This window comes from Ursus americanus, chromosome 25, assembly GCF_024610735.1.
Source record: "Ursus americanus isolate L20-20 chromosome 25, mUrsAme1.1.p, whole genome shotgun sequence".
Classification (NCBI taxonomy): domain Eukaryota; kingdom Metazoa; phylum Chordata; class Mammalia; order Carnivora; family Ursidae; genus Ursus; species Ursus americanus.
This window is the reverse complement of record NC_142151.1, coordinates 32832156-32844062: the sequence shown is the minus strand read 5'-3', so window position 1 is coordinate 32844062 and position 11907 is coordinate 32832156.

Sequence of the window (11907 nt, the reverse complement as noted above, 5' to 3'; positions counted from 1 at the left end):
AAATCAGTAGTAATTACCACCACCGGTACAAAGTGCCTTTCTTTGCCTATTGTTAGATTTCAGGACTCTAAGTGCTCAAACATAACAATATACAGATTACCAATAAGATACTTAGAATATAACATTAAATACGGTAACAGAATACTGATCAAAGTCACAAATAGTCTAATTACCACGAGCAGGTGACATGTTCTACTGTCGTAAACTTGACCCCAAATCATCAATCACCTTAAAATACAAAAAACAAAACAGAAACAGATGGGTGAACATGTCTCAAAATACAAGACTAGGCTATATGAAATTTTCTTCCCTTGAACCATTTCAGAAAACTCTAATTCCTGTCTTTCTTTTTTTCTTTCTCTTTAAAATAATTTATACCTTCTCTCATTCAATAAGAATTTGAAGTGGATGCATTGGATTAATAATTTTTAGCAAGTGTGCACAGAAGTCTGAGAGCTTTTATTTAACAGAAAAGTAGTTTTATCTACCTCGTTGGCTATGCCTATTCTACATGTATTTGCTTATTCAATAATAACACAAATTCCTTCATTTATCTCGTGCTTCTCTTGTGATAGGTTCTTATATGAATTGGCCACAATCCCCACAATAATGTTGCAAGGTAGGAAACTGAGGGATTATGGGAAGTAATTTATCCAAAATCAAACACCTAAGCCAGAATTCCAATTCAAAATCTGTTGCTTTAGGTCTTTTACTAATCTGAAATAGTAAAAGGAATCATTGGATTTACAGCTGTAAATATTGTGGGAAAACTGTTTAGATTTGGAGTCTTTGGGTTATCATTTTGTGATTCCAAATTAAGAACAGAAGTGTAAAGAGGAGCACAGAGATAATTCACAGCTTGTTGCTTTCAAACAGCTGGCTGTTGTATTATTCCATCATCGGCAAAAGCAGAAGTCCATATATAGTTGTCGTGAGTTTAAATCAAGATGCCCTTGTCTACCACAGTCAAGGAGTTGTTATTTGACTTAAATCCAAACAGTCACATTTTCTCTCCCGAGATTTTGATACGTGAGTGAAGTGACACAACATGGAAAAACAGATGGAGTAGACTCATTCCTGGGCAACATTCTTACAACACAGTCAAGCAACTCAGGCAGCGTAGCCTTTGGATTACGTCATTTCCCTGGGCAGCTCTTTAGTCTTCCTCTAGATTTTGTGAGGATATCATGATCTCCTTCCAATAATCTTTTCTTCTTCTTCCATTATAGAGTCCGTTCCTGTTTGCTAGCGATCAAAGAACCCTATATTATATACAATTACACCGAGAGTGACCATTTCTTTCTCCAAATACCTGTTGTATTGTCAGTCCACACCACACAATTCAGCATCAGTGTTCTCTAATTTCGCTTGAGTATAAACTACTTGGGCATTTGTTTTATTATTCTTTGGGGTTCCTTCATATGACGTAGCACAGGGCTATGTACTAAATTGATGAATAGATTTAAAAAACAACAGTAATGGATACAATGGTAAAGGGTGAGGTGTTGGGAAAGTCAGGGAAAGAAATGAGATAAAGTTCAGGAAGTGCTAAAGTGGTTCTTAAATCCTGCTTTAACCTACTCATGACTATTGCAAAAGCACTGTTCTCCACCAGACAACAATTCAGACTGACAATCAGTACATAGAGAAACAATCATCTTGGGCAGGTCAGCTTGTGTTTACTCAAACCTACTCTCTCCTACGATGGGAAGAGTTGGAATCATTGAGTGCCCATGGAATCACGAGTCATGAACACATATTCTTGCACACATATATAAAAAGTTACATAGAATGGTATTCTCATCTTTCACCAGCAGTAATGATTGTTGAAAATATTAAGGAAATTGCCAGAATGAAAACATAATCTCTTATTAGATACTGTAAATGTAGTATTTGGAAGAGTATTAAAAATGTAGCAGCATGCTTATTTTCCTCAGCTTGCAGAGTAGAAACAATTTATTTCAGAGAAACCTCAATAAGAAAGGGTGATTGCTTTTAGTATATTGAATTGTCGAAGGAGTGTTTGTTCTGCTGCTGGAGTCATTCTGAGATATGAATTCAGAGCATTTGCTGATTCTTCTCAACCTGAATACTGAGAAAACAAAAAAGGAAGAAAAACCCTTTAGGAAAAATGTTTAGATTTTTAGAAAATTGTAACTCTTTTGGTTGAGGGGCGTAACAGTGTAACATCTCCTCTTTCCTCTTTGCTTTTTATCCATAGAAATGCCTGCCTTTTAGCAATTACAAACGGTGACTCCATTTCAGAACAGTCTTATTTACTTGAAGATGAATTAAACATGACCTCACTATGCCTACCACGCTTTCCTTCATTCCCATAATTTTCTTTGAAACTTATCTTAAAGACACATTATTATGGTAAAATACATAAAGGATAACTAAATCAAACATGTCTCTGAAATTTTTGCATAAGGAACACTTTCTGAAAGTAGCAATTGTCTGTGAAGTCATTCAGTTTTGAAGGGCATTCGTGAACTCCACCTCCTACAAAACTGCATAAAAAAATTACTTGAAGGGTTAATCCAGGGAGGTGTAAAGAAATACAAAAAGTGAAAGCAAAGATTCAAGAAAGAGAGCTAGCAAAGTCTTATCCAGGAAAAGTTCTTTTTTTTTTTAATCTAGAGAGAAATTAAGAATATCGTAAGTATAAGATGCTTGGAAGATTCTCCTTAAAGTAGGAAAATTTAATGATACAAGATTACATATATTTCTTTAGGCATTCAACCACATTATTTGATTCAATAGAAAATATAATTTATATAGTAATATTATATTTGCTCTTTATTGGCTTTTGGAAAGAATCTACAAAGAATAGGAAACATAATTTTGGAGACTGTTGTAAACCTTGATTACCAATACAGTAACACCATAGCATGACTAAAACCAGAAGGTAAGTGGGGAAAAGAGTATGCTTCTGAGTAGGCAATCAATAGATACTGTCTAATGTTGTTGGTAAATCTAACAATGGCAACCCAGAGTGAATTGACACTAAAACAAAGAAAGCTTAAGCTTTGGGAATCTTGACTTGCAAGGACTCCTTCCAAGGCACTGGGAGGAGCACTAGCAATTTTGTAACTGTGTGTTTCTTTCTCTTAAAGGTATATCCTCTCTGATGTATAAATCTTAGGCCCCACATAACCTGGATCCACTTTGGGGCCACTCCTTGGGGTTTGGCAGAGACCTATGCACTTGGAGGACCCTGTCGCTGAAGTTCCTCTAGGTGCAAGGTAAATACAAGCTTGATGATAACCACCCAAATAACTGAGAGCAGAAATCATTGACCCTCTTTGCTTCTTGGGGGTGGTCCTGGTAGAACTGGGAGGGGTGGGGAGGAAGGGAAGAGGGCCGTTTCTACTTTTCATTTTATAGCCACTAGTGTGGTTTTATTTATTTATTAACCTGTAGATGTTTTTAAATAACAACAATTAATTTACAATTTAGTAGTTAACCATGTACTTCCCTCCTTGGTTTATACTAAAGCCATAGACTGAAGGTGAAAGATAGGGCTGCAATATATATATGTATATTTAATACATTTTTTCCATGTCTGTGGTAACTGTCCTTATTTTCTTCTTACGTATATATTTATTCTGGGTTCAGTGCCACCTTTCAAGTTAATAGAAATTCCACATATGAAAGCAGCAGTGTGTGAGATAACAGGAAATAAAAACATCTGGCATTATATTCTTGTCCTTAGGAAGAGCCCCTGCAGAGAGCATCAGTGATGGCCTTTTCTTATCAAATCGAAAGTATTACTGATAGAACACTTAAAAATATAGGAACATTTTCTTCTTATAAAGAGTTTTCTCATGAATGGAATCTTATTCTTTCCCAAGACACTTAAAAAAAAGAAATTCATGGTTTTCATCATAATATCTCTGCAGCTTTATAATAACAGGATTCCGCTCTTGTAAATAGTACTATTGTTTAAGGCAGATATATTTAGAGGTTGCAGTAGAGTTAGAAAACAACTGATTTATGGAGATATTTCAAAGTCTAATGAACTACCTTGCCAAGATGAAGTGTTGCGTTTTGCAGATAATTAGACTGTTCTTTACCTGCCATTGAAGGATTGTAACTGTAAGCAGACACAAACTCCATGGCAACGTGCAGATCAGCATTTTCCCTGTCAGTATCAGAGAAGCGTCGTTTCTCTGAAATTCTGCTAAGGCATTTCTTCTCAGTAACAGATTAGACAACTAGCGACCAAGGAAGTGTTTAAACATGTTTCAACTGCAAAGCATTATTGGGTCAGCCAACTACTTAAGCAAGAAAGGACAGCCTTGGCAAATGAAGGAGAACGAGAGAGGAAGACATGTGCAGATTTCCTGCCAGCCTTGAGATGAGAGCAGATTGGCTGGAGGACTCCAGCTGAGAACTGGGGAAGCCTGACTGCTCTCCTCTCACTCGTCTCCTGGATAGCTCTGCAAAGGACAGCAGTTTCAAAACAGGACCTAATTTAATTACCCGTCTTTCGACTTATTTGTCACATCGCTTACTTCCAGTCGAATGGTTAATATTAGCAATAACATTTTTATTGCTTTATGGATATGGACGTAAATCTGGTGTAAAAGACTGGCTGCTGACAATCTGTTTACCTGGGAGTTTAGGGATGACTAATCCTTAGTGTGTGCATGCGTGCATGTGTGCATGTGTGCGTGCATTTTAAATATTCTATTTTCAAGTTTTCTAAGAAAGCCTACATAGACATTTATAATCACAACTGTAAAGGAGCGTAAAAAGTTAGGCCATTTTAAATGAAAAGAAATTCAGAAATGGGAGTATTACGTATGAGATTGTTAAACACTGCATAATGAATAATAAATTAAAGGGAGCTTATTGGTAAAATGAAGTTGGAGAACTGAAGAATCTCCAAAGTCCACTCAAGTCTACGTTTCTTTGAACAACAAAACAAGAAAAGACTAATGAGGAAATTCAGAGGCAAAAAAACCCCAGAGTTCAACTTAAAAAAAAACCTCTAAAGTGCTCTTGAAAAATATTTCACTATAATGACATAGAAGGCTATAGTTGTGCTTGAGAGGTAAATGGTGAAAATGGTGATCTGTTTGTAAGGAAGCAAAACATATGTGCTTTAGGGAAGTTGTGAAATAGAAGAGAAAATGTAAGAAAACCTAGGCAAAAATACATATGGGTGGAACATCATTAGAGGAATTATGTTAGAAGCAGGCATTTCAAAGCCCCAGAGAAAATGATGATAGGAGAATTAACAGTAAAAATAAAAATTAGGGGCCCCTTGGTGGCTCAGTGAGTTCGGTTAAGCGTAGCCTTTGGCTCAGATCATGATCCCAGGGTCCTGGGATCAAACCCTGAGTTGTGCTCCCTGCTCAGCAAGGAGTCTACTTCTCTCTCTCCCTCTACCCCTCCCCCTGTTCAGGCTCTCTCTCGCTCTCTCTCAAATGAATAAGATTTTAAGATTTTATATCTTAAAAAAATAAATAAATAAAACAAAATCAACAATGGTTGATTAATGATTTGATCAATTAATGGATTAATAAAAAAACATGTAAGTAATACGATGTAAAATATAGTGGAATATGGAGACAAACATCTGTTCTAAGTTTATCTTTTAAAACATAGCACGTTTTCCCAGCTATTTGTGAAATTCTGGCTCAGTGTAGACCATAAACCCGCTGTATAGGTGCCAGAGATTATGGAGAACAAATATCTGGCCTTTTTGGTTTCTGTAGAGGCCTTCGCCAAGACTGGCAGACGAGCAAATACTCTAAACGTCAGAGGGGGAGTCAGATACTAAGCAGCCAAAAGCCTCCAGAGATACGTTCGCAAGAGCCACGGGTCTTCATATTGGGATTAATTGTGTGCAAGGTCTAGGGAAGAGCTCTCGTTAAGAACAAGTGAATTTGTTCACCAGTGATTACTGAGCTCCGGTTCAGCACCTACTGTGAAACTCCTTCGTGCCAAGCTTGCTGCCAAGTCCATAGAAGACAAGATTAAAAAGCTATCTCCACTTTCATGAAACTCGGGGTCTAATAGAAGAAACACACATGTATACATATACAGTTCTCTGCAACCTTGAGAATTACATTCTTGAAAATTCTCTGACAAGATAATTTGTAGGCTAAAAATGTAAGAATCTAAGAGACAATAGGAATGTGGGACAAAGTTCATAATGAAAACAGGGAAGTCTTATTAAATGTGAGGTTTTTATACCCTTAAGAACAGGCTCTCTGGGACGCCTGGATGGCTCAGCTGGTAACGCTTTCGCCTCCAGTCATGATCCCAGAGTCCTGAGATCTAGCCCTGAGTCCGGCTCCCTGCAGAGAGGGAAGTCTGCTTTTCTTTCTCCCTATGCCCCTCCCCCACTCATGTTCCCTCCAGCGCGCTCTCTCTCAAATAAATAAATAAATAATCTTAAAAAAAAAAAAAAGAACACTCAGTGCAAAAGAGATCATCCAACGGTTTCCTTTGACATTAAAATCTGAAATAATTTATCAAGGCTCCTTTAAAGTTTTAAGCTGAACATACAAACCTATTCTATTTTGAAGTTCAGCAAATGTTAGGGGCACCTGGGTGGTGCAGTTGGCTGAACGTCAGACTCTTGGTTTTGCTCAGGTTGTGATCTCGGTGTCCTGAGATCAAGCTCCTCATTGGGCTCCCAGCTCAGCGCTGTCTGCTTGAGAATCTCTCTCCTTCTCCCTCTGCCCCTCCCTCCCCACCTCTCTCTCTAAAATAAAGAAATAAATCTTTAAAAAAAAAACTTCAGCAAATTTTAGCAGTTTCTGAAACACGTTTAATAAGGTCCCATTTAATATTTTTAAATATTTTAAACCGTATTTGTAAATATAAAATATTCAATTTCCTTAAGACCTTTGATCATATGACTTAAAATTTTTTCAAGTATGAAATTAGTTCTTATAAAGATATTAAATTAATCTTCTAAATAATGTGATTCTTAAGTTCTCTTCAATATGTCAATACATACACTTAAGAAGGACTTAATTTAAAACTGAAATTCTAAATCAATCACTAAATGATTAAATTAGAACTAAGTGCTTGACGTATGTTGCTCTAAAAGGCCATTTTTTAAAAATACCAGGACATTTCAAACATACTCAGGTTCCATAACATAAAAATGTTAATATGATGAATTCTGATTCTCTTCAACATTGCTGTACACTTGACCCTTGAACAATGCAGGGCTCAAGAGCGCCAACCCCACATGCAGCTGAAAATCCAAGTATAACACTGATTCCCCAAAAACTGTACTATTGGCAAGAACAGGAAGACAATACTTTTTACTGTGATAGGACATTTACTGCTCACGCGGAGACAATTAGTATCGCAGAACATTTTAAGTGGATGCTCGCAAAGCTTGAGCTCACTGCAAGAGCAACGGGAGGTGGTTACAAAATTGCTACAGCAGTACGGCAGGTACCACAATTAATTTCATGCAGTTATGATTTAATACTGCATCTTTAGCTTTGTTTACATTTCTCTTGACTGCCAATGGCATCATGCATGATCTGTGTGTGCACAAGTTTTGATCAATTTCAACTTTTTATAATAGATTCGTATATATTGTATGGTAGTAAACAATTAAATAGACTGGTATCTACATACCAGTTTATATATTCTTGGCATACCTAATTTTTCTCAAACTTTTTTGGTATTTTTTTAAGAATTATTTATTTGAGAGCGAGAGAGAAAGCACAAGCCAGGGGGAGAGGCAGAGGGAGAAGTAGACTCCCTGCTGAGCACGGAGCCTGACACGGGACTCATCCCAGGACGCTGAGCCCAAGGCAGGCACTTAACCAACTGAGCCACCCAGGCACCCCTCAAAATGTTTTGGTATTGGTATTTCTAAGCTATGCAGTTCATCTGAGAGCTTTTTAAAATTGATGTAAACCTCCAAAGAGTTTTCCAATATATTTATTTTAAAAAAATGCATTAAAGTAGACCCACGCGGTTCAAATTTGTGTTGTCCAAGAGTCAACTGTACCTAGCTCTAATAGTTTAATAGTTGAAAGATGCTTACTTGATGAGGAAATCATTGTCATCCCAATCAAATTTCAGCATTGCTGTCATTGCTTGGTTTCACAATCAGAGCTTCTGGCTTTGGTGCTGACAGGCTTCTTGTTAGCGATTGATGAAACCGTTTTAGCATTGCTTGTGCTCCTACATGAATGCAATTTATAGCTTATGTAAGTCACGTCACGGGGTTCAATTTATGCGTATCTGATTCTTCGGCCAACTCACGCAAGTCGCATAAGTCCTACCCTGCTTATATCACATGATTCATAGTTTGTGCACTTAGTATATGTATATGTCTTTTCCGGCTACTTTGATCAAGAAGAAATCCTACATTTACAATATGTACTTCCTATTTCTTAGGACACCTAACTCTTGTGAATATTATAATAATAAACAATTCCATTTTTAATGTTTTAATGGCTTAGTATTACTATTCAGGGACCACTCCTGAGTCAGTCAAGATTTTAGTTGAACTGCTTGCAACCAAAACATAAAATTAAAAAATTCCAAAGATCAGTGGTTTTTACAAAACTGGTGCTTTCAATTTTTCTCATATCTGAGGAATACAGGGCTGGGCAGAAAATGCTGATATGGTGGCTTCACGATGCTCTACTGAGACCTTCTCTTTCTATCAGGCTCCCAACCTTCCCATCCTCATGGATGAAAGATTTTACACGCTTAAAATAATAATAAATTCAGCACATAAATTGGAAAAAAATATTTTATATCTTTTTGAAGTGGGATGTATTTAAGCTTTAAAAGACAGCTTTATTGAGGTATAATTAACATTCAACAAACTGCATATATATAAAATATACAATTTGGTAAGTTTTGACATATGTAGACAACTGAGTACCCATCACCACAATCAAGATAATGAACATAGCCATCCGCTTCAAATACTTCTTTGAGACTCTTTGAAATTTCTTCCTCCTGTCCCCCTTCCCCCAATGCCATCCCGAGACAACCAATATCTGCTTCCTTTTATGAGATTAGTTTGCATTAAATATAATTTTATATAAACTTTATATAACTTTACATAAATTTGTTATATAAATTCTAGTGTGTGCTCATTACTTTTTATTGCTGATTAGTTTTCCATGTACACACATACCACAGTGTGTCTATTCATCTGTTGATGGACATTTGGGCTGTTTTCATTCTTTGTCCACTACAAATAAAACTTCTATGAATATTAACAAAACATTGTATGGGCATATACTTTTATCTCCATAGAAAATACCTAGGAGTTGGGGCGCCTGGGTGGCACAGCGGTTAAGCGTCTGCCTTCGGCTCAGGGCGTGATCCTGGCGTTATGGGATTGAGCCCCACATCAGGCTCCTCTGCTGTGAGCCTGCTTCTTCCTCTCCCACTCCCCCTGCTTGTGTTCCCTCTCTCGCTGGCTGTCTCTATCTCTGTCAAATAAATAAATAAAATCTTTTAAAAAAAAAAAAAAGAAAGAAAATACCTAGGAGTGGGATGGTTGGATAGGTATATTTTTTAACTTTTTGAAGAAAATGCCAGGCTATTTTCAAAAGTGATTGTATCATTTTACATTCTCACTGACAGATGAAAGTTCCAGTCCCATCACATTCTTGCCAACACTTGATATGGTCAGTACATTTATTCTTAGCATAGCCGTTCAATTAGGTATGTAGAATAGTCGTTCTATCAAGCACGCAGAATTAACTACAATGGGTTTTAATTTATATATCCCTGATGACTAATGAATGTTTAGCATTGTTTCAAATGCATATTTACTATCCATATATAGTCTCTGGTGAAGTGTTTTTCTAATTATTACATCCATCTTTTAATTGGGTTTTTTGCTTTATTATTGAATTTCAAGAGTGTTTTATTTATTCTGGATATGAGCCTTCTATTGGATATAAAATTTGCAAATATTTTCCACCAGTCCCTAAGTTGTCTTTTTATTCCTAGCTTACTCAGAATTGTTTTTTCTTTATTCAGAAGTGGATGTCATATTTTTCAAATTTTTTTTCTGCATCTGTTGAGATGACCATATAGCTTTTTTAAGGTAAGTTTTTAATATAGTGATTTATATTGATTGGTTTTTGAATGGGAAACCAACTTTGCATTGCTAGGACTACCCACTTGTCCTGATGCATTATTCTTTTAATATATTGTTGGATTTAATTTACTAAGCTTTGTGTAGAAATTTTGCATCTGTGTACATGAAGGTTTTATAGTTTTCTTGTAATGCCTTTGGTTTTAGAATTAGGATAATGCTAATGTGTTCCTTCCTCTTCAATTTTCTAAAAGAGTTGGTGTGGAATCATATTATCTCTTCCTTAAATGTTTTGTAAACTTCACCAAGGAAGCCAATTGGACCTGGAATTTTTCTCACGGAAAAGTTTTAAATTACACATGCAGGGTTTCTTAGTGGATGTAAGGCTATTCAGATTATCTATTTGTGTGCGTGTAGTTCATCTATTTTAAGGAGTATGTCCATTTCACAAAATTTTTGGCATGAAATGTTTATAATATTCCCTCATTATTCTTTTAATATTTGTGGAATGTACAGTGATGTTACCTCTCTCATTCTTAATACTGGTAATTTGTGTCTTCTATTTTATTTTCCTTGATCAGTCTATTGAGAAAATTATCACTTTTATGAATCTTCTTAAAGAAGCAGCATTAGTTTCATTGATTATTTCTGTTTTTCATTTAACTGATTTTCACTCTGACCTTTATTATTTCCTTCCTTCTACTTAGTTTCATTTGCTTTTTCTTTCCATGTTTCTGAAGTTTGAAGCTGAGGTCATTGATTTGAGATTTATTTCTGCTTCAGTTATGGGTGGCTAGTGCTCCGAATTTCTCCTGAGTTGTTTCAGTGGGATCTCACAAATTTTAATTGGTTGTGTTAACATTTTCATTCAGTTCAAAATACTTTCTAATCTCCCTTGTGATTCCATTTTTGAACTCTGGTTTATTTAGAAGTGTGCTATTTTTTAAAAAAATATTTGGGGACTCTCTAGTATTGATTCCAATTTAATTCCATGTGGTCAGAGAATATACTTTGGATGTCATGAGTCATTGTAAATGTATTAACACTAGTTTTGAAGCCCAAGATGCGATTTGACTCGGGTTATTGTTTTCTTATATATTTGAAAGGAATGTATATTCTGCTATTGTTGGTTGAAAATGTTCTTCAAGCATCGATTAGGTTAATGTTGTTGATAGTGTTATTCAAATCTTTAATATGGTTATGATATACTATTTTCGGTATATGAGTTCTGTCAGTTATTGACAGAGGGGTATTAAATCTTTGATTGTAATTGTGGTTTTGTGTGTTTTTCTGGCATTTCTATTATGTATTTTCAAGCTCTGTTTTTAGATGCCTAAACTTTTAGGATTATGTAATCATAATAGACTCTTATCATTATGAAATGATCTATTATATAGTTTGCTCTAAAAACCTGCCTGTATTAATATAGCCACTCTAGATTTCTTTTGACTGTGTTAGCATGCTGTATGTTTGTCCATCCTTTTGTATTTAATACATAAAAATAAATATCATAACCTTTAACACATCATTTACATTCAACGTTAGTTTCTTACAGACAGCAAATAGTTGAGTTTTGTGTTTTATATCCAATCTGATCATTTTCATCTTTTAATTCGTGCCCTTAGACTATTTACCTTCAATATGACTGGTGATATGATTGGGTTTTTGGATTGAGGTTTTTTTTTTTTCACTTTATCTACTTTTTTGGCTAAATTACTATAATCTCTTTTATATTATTTTGGTGATTGAAGTTTTATGTTATATATCTTTAATATACATAATATTATGTCATTTCACGTATAGTATGAGAACATTACAATTGTATACTTAAAAAAATTTTTTGAGTATAG